Raw genomic sequence first — 6,000 nt, 5'->3', positions numbered from 1 at the left:
AACCGCGACAACCGCCAAAAAGCGGTGAGACGTCTCAACTATAAATTGCCCCGTCCGGCTATTGGAATGGGAATGGCTATAGGCTATGGGGTATGGGTCCCTCAAACGGAACCCTCTCCATATAGATGGGATGAGGTTTTCGTCTCGCGCCTTTCGCTGTTTGTTTGTGTTTTCTGATGTTGATGAATGTCGGTGGCCGCAACTTTCCGCTGTTGTTTTAGGTCGGTTATTCGAGTATATATGTTGTATGTACGGAAACCTTTTCTGTTTCTGTTGTTCTTGGCCAATGTTTTCATTTTGGGTGGATTGCGTGCTGCTTGATGCATGTTCCCTCACATTTCACTGAGATCCACTTAGCCCAGTGATTGATATGTTGCAATAATTCTTATCAAACAATGACCGCGCACGGCCCAGTGAAAAATTGACCACAAGAAACCACCTTTCCCATAGCTGAGTTACATTACTCCCTACGGCCCCGCCTCCTCAAAACCCTAAAAACCTTTACAAAAAAGCTCTTGGAGAAAACACCGATATAAAAATTTCGTGTGTGCACAATTCTCACTTTTGTAAACAATATTAAGAAATATTAATTTTCATTTATCATTTTGATTGAGCGATCAAATCAAAAGAGACTGCTGCCATCTCCGTTCTCTCGGTTTGTTTTCTCGTGTGATTTCTTTATTATGATAGCAGAGATTCCCTTTTAATGATCTCTCACCGGCTTGATTTATGGATCCCCAAATCCACGAACCCCAAAAGCCAAAAAAAAGACCCAAAAGCCCTGCCCAAAAATACCTTTTGGCCGCAAGGTGTCGAAACTGCAACTGTTGGTTTCAAATTTGAAGTTTGTGCCCAGAGGTATGCTCATACTGGCCTAGAGTTGGGGAAAATTATATAACGGGGTCTACTCTAATAGAGATCTTCTTGGGGGCGTGGCTCAGCAGGGAAATGTGTGTGAAAATGGGTTACATATTCAGATCATTGGTTCCCACGCTTTTGGAAGCAACTTGTGGGGTTTAAAAAATAGGTTAACAGGTGCCTTTAATCTAGATTCTAGAACATAATTCCTATCTGGAAAATATTTTTAATCGTGAGGTCTTCCTGAAAGTGTTCGACATCCTATTAAATAAATAAATGGCAAATAAATATGTACTTCCCACCAAAACCCACCCAATGATGAGCTCATTGATTTGCAACAAATTGTGTGACTAACCCTATAATACCCCCATTATTTCCGTTAACATCTCTTGTGTTTTGTTGATGCCACAAAAAACAAGAAATAAAAATGAGCCCAAAACCGATGCCACTTCAGACTAATCCGATTCGAAAAGAACCGCCGAAAGGACACAACCATCATATTCCGGTCGGGTCGTCGCTCAGGCGAAAGAAAGGCTGACTTTAAGCAAATTAGCAATTCAACAAGAGTGTCGCCTGCGACTCCACCACCAACCTTAACCCACTGCCAAAGCCTTAACCCCTCCTCACGCTTCGACGCAACGCCGTTCGCCTAATCGTGGCACGTGCTCCGACATATTTAATCACAGGGCTGTGCCACTCCGAACAAAACCGAACCGAACCAAAAAAAAAAAGGGTCGCCACACATAAAGATAATCCAATCTTATGTTGCTAATTTTATACAGCACCACCAGGACGACCAGGGCGACCAGAATCTCTCAAAATGCCTGGCTACAAAATGAAATAAAATAAAATGAAATCTCGTGTGTGGACGAGCGTGTGCAAATGTGGTTAGGGGTTGAGGTTGTTCAGATCCAGGGGCACATCTCCACAGAACTCAAAACTGAAAACCTCGGCAAGCTTTGCGAAAAACTTTTGCCCGAAAGAAAACCCTCAGACAAATAAATTCGATTATGAAGGCACTGGGAAAATTGAAGATGCTACCAACTTACTTTGAAAAATATTGACAATATGAGTAGGTATATATCATTAAAATTTCTTTGAAGGTATATTAATGTAACAATTAGAATAGAAAAGAAATGAAAAATATTGAAACAAAATTTTACAAATACTCTTCAAATTTTTAAATACTAAAAAAAAGCTTTATTAACCTCCATAGATTTTTTTCGGGTATCCCTGTGACTTCACCCCACACCCCCTGCTGAGACGGTGGCGGTTGCCTTTCGCAGAGGGGCGTGGCGTACTTTTTATCCTGCTGCTCCTGCTGCTTCAGAGTTGTTTGTTTGGGAAAAGTTTCGAGGCAGCGAGATGCCTAATTCGTTTACCAAAATCCAAATCCACTTTACATAGTTGAGCGAGTCGCAAGCACAAAATATGAAAATTCAATAAACTACGCAGTCCTGGCGGAGACGCCGACTACGTCCACCACGCCCTTTTGGGCCGTCTGCGGCATCCCCGTGGTCCTGCCACTTGACGCTTAATTGTGCGTCGCCTCACCTGCTGGGGAAAGTGCGAAAACGGCAAGTGGCACGTGCAGATACAGGACGCAGGCGGAGGGAGGAGGTGTTGCATAGGCCCTGGGAAAACGGGGGCACACGCACGAACTGCATTCGCAAGTGGGCGTGCATAATTTATTCTAATTTCCCTGAGAAAGACAACCAAAATAAAAATATTTATGCAGAGAACAGGTGGTAGAGAGTAACTTTAAGAATAACTTATGAATAAATTATTTAATAAACATTAACCTTGCTCCTTAGTGCTATAATTCATAGGCCAAAGTTATGGGATTTTGTGTAATAATAGCTGGGAATATCATTATTTATGATTAATTGCTGAAGCCTATTTAGATATGTAACTCGAGTTAATCAGTGTCAGATGAATCTAGAAAATTACAACTAAAGTTTCTTATATGATTTTCTTATACGATGTGTTTAAAAAAAGGAATATTATTCTCTATATTTCCACCCCAATTGGATTGAATTGGACCCCATTTTTAACCCTTTTTTTTATCTAAAAAACTAACAAATGACACTTTCTAATTACTTGCCATACATGGAAAAGTTTCCGCTTCACGCTCTAATCAACAGTCCTCGCCATGAAAATATAAGAAAATAATTATCGAGGCCAATTCCAGTGGATGACTTCGATGGTCGGGCAATTAAAACATCATTTGAGAGTGCGGGCTGCTCGCACTTCATTAAATGTCAATTCGTTGACCTTCATTGACGCCCCTAACAACTTCATTAGGTAATGTTAATTTTGGCCAACACACAAAAGGGTTGACACCCATTTTCTCCATTTGTCCATTAGTTTATTTTTAATTGTCGGGAGGAGAAACGCTTGAAATTTTGGTAACCAGCCCGCATGGCTGATCCCAGGCCATCAACTTTTTTGGGTAACATTTCTCAGCTCTCTTAAAAAACAGAATTTTTTCTTGATGACTTTTTTTATGAATATTTCCTGACGCAGCTCCAGCCAACAATTTCCTCTGCTTTTTGTCATTATTCACACTGCAGTGATTCCACAGCAAGATGGAAAATTTTTCCAGCCATCTAGAAAAAGGAAAAATGTTGATGGAAACCCAAAGGACATCGTAGCTGCGGGGACAAAAAACTTTACTGTTTCTTTGTAGAAAATTCATAAAACTTCCGCTTGGCAACAGGCTAAGAGAGGAGGGGGGAAAAGTGGACGGATTCTTGGGTGGGGCTGGGTAGGCCTGGGTCAGCAAACAAGAAAATGGCGCATTTTAAAGATACGACCAAGAAGAGGAAAGAACCCCAAAAAAAGACCAAGTCCAAGGATATTTTCCGTGTCAAGACATTTTTCTTCTACTTGAATCCATTGCCTGCCGCCATTTTTTCGCCATCTCTTTCTCCGTTGCCATCGTCCGTCTTTCTCCGCCCTTCACTTTGTTGGGGGTTGTGCTCAGGAGCCACCCCCGCTTGGAGCTTTTCTTTTTTCCGCTCTGCGGGGGTGGCTCGCAAGCGAAAATAAACAAAAATCAAAGTTGCAAATAAGAAGAAACTACAAAGTAAGTTAGCATAAAAAAAGTTTAGCGGCGCCTTGTTTTTCGGAAGTTTCAACGTCTCTAGGGGGGACCTGCACTGGGGTGGCCGTACTTAGCCAACCCCCCAAGCGAGTTCATCCAAAGATACGGGGATACAAGGATACAGATACATACGCAGACCGAACCAGCACCAGACCCAGATACAGATACAGGGACAAAAGATTCGGTCGAGCACTTTTCGTGCAACAAAAGCCGGAAACAGTCGGCAAAAAGGAGCTGAAGAAAAACTCAGTCAACATCCTCTCAAGTGCTTCCTTCGTCGGAATCCCTTCCTCTAACAGCCTCCTCATCCTTGCAGCTTCTTCTTCAGCTTTCCACTCGGGACCTTGGCGCTCCAAGTTTCTGCACTGAGAATAAATTTATTTTCTAAAAACCTTTTTTTTTATTGGAACCAAATATTTTAAAAGCAAAATATTCATCAATAATGACGATTAACCTTAACCAGATTCCATCCGATCCTTGAGCGGAATACCTTGAACGTTTTGTGGATGGATTCCCCATCGATCTGGATTGATGTTTTTGTGGGAAAGCTATATTTAAAAGGTATCCACATCTTGGCCATTTTCCATCCGATTTTTAGGCCTTAAAATACCTTAAAAGTTAAAATCTTAAACAAGGATCTATGATATTTTCATATTTTGGGACAAGACCTTTAGAAAAACTACAATATTCATATGGCTGCCAAGCATACCTGTGGAAACACCTTATAAATTATACAAAGAACAACCTCCGCCCTACATTTTTTAAATTTATTTCTTAAGAACACTTTTGTTGAGTGTATTACTTCTCAACATGCAGTCAGCGATGTGGCAGCTCACTCAAGCGCAAGGACAGCTTCAGGACTCCCGAGGACGCAGAACGAGGACCAGAAGGACGTCAGCGATGCTCCCTCACCTTGTTCATGCTGATCACGTCTATTTATTGTGCACATAATATGGGAGCAGCTCCGAGCAGCGAGCTCCCAGTTCCCTGCTCCATATCCACCTCCAAATCCTGCTCCTCCTCCTGGCCCTGCTGCTCATGCCACTCCTGCTGCTGCTGCTTCTTTTATATCCTCCATGCCCTGTTGTCTTCTTTTAGTTGCTCCTCCGGGCTACGTGCGACGCATGCATCGCTGGACACGCCGCCGGCTTCTCTGGTGCTGCCCCCACTCCTAGCCACCCACTTTTTTTCTTTGGACATTTTTTTGGTCCTATTCCTATTCTCCGCCAGGGAAAATTCAATTATCGAATGCGAATTTTTCTCCGTTCTCCGCTTTTTTTGTTCTTTTCGTTTCCGCTTCGGATGGTTTTTTGTTTCAGCCAAAAGCATCCCAAGACGAACTTTCAGCGTATCAGCATTTATTTGCTGTTGATTTATGCAGCGAACATACCCCCGCCCACAGGACCCGGCTCGCCTCGGCTGCCCGGCAGGACCCCCTCCATATCCTCCAGGGCTACACGCTCAGTCAAACAATCGACATCCACATCCACAATCCATCCAGCGTTGTTGAATATTTGCCAAGTATGCTGATTGAATTTTTTCCAGTTGACTAAATGATATCAAGGATATTTGCCAGGACAGCGCGACTCCCGCCAGCAGCAGGTCTGAATCTTTAAGCCTATGAATTGAAAGGATTTGTGGGGCTTATAGTTCTGATTGTATATAGCCAGGGGGCAGCTTGTAATTAGTTTAAATATTGTTTAATATTTGGAAAGAGATGACCCCAAGGGATGGTATTACAAAGGGTTACATAATAGAGGTTCATTTGTGACCTTTGATTCGGAAGAGCCAAGGGCACTTGGTTAGTTGGTTAAATATGTATAAAATAAAGTTATTTTTGTAATAAACTCCTAATAAAAGAACTTTATATGGAATCTGAAACGAAAAATTTAATTACAAGTCGCAATATCGAGTCCCGCCCACATCAGCCACCCAGAGTATCCTTCTGTTTATCCTTCAGATACATCGTCGTCCGCCTTCATCAGCTGCATTCAGAGATACGAGATGCGAGCTGCAGAGCCATAAACCATTTAGCC

This window comes from Drosophila bipectinata, chromosome 3L (assembly GCF_030179905.1).
Source record: "Drosophila bipectinata strain 14024-0381.07 chromosome 3L, DbipHiC1v2, whole genome shotgun sequence".
Taxonomy (NCBI): Eukaryota; Metazoa; Arthropoda; class Insecta; order Diptera; family Drosophilidae; genus Drosophila; species Drosophila bipectinata.
The sequence above is the reverse complement of the archived record's forward strand: the minus strand, read 5'-3'. Positions refer to the sequence as shown.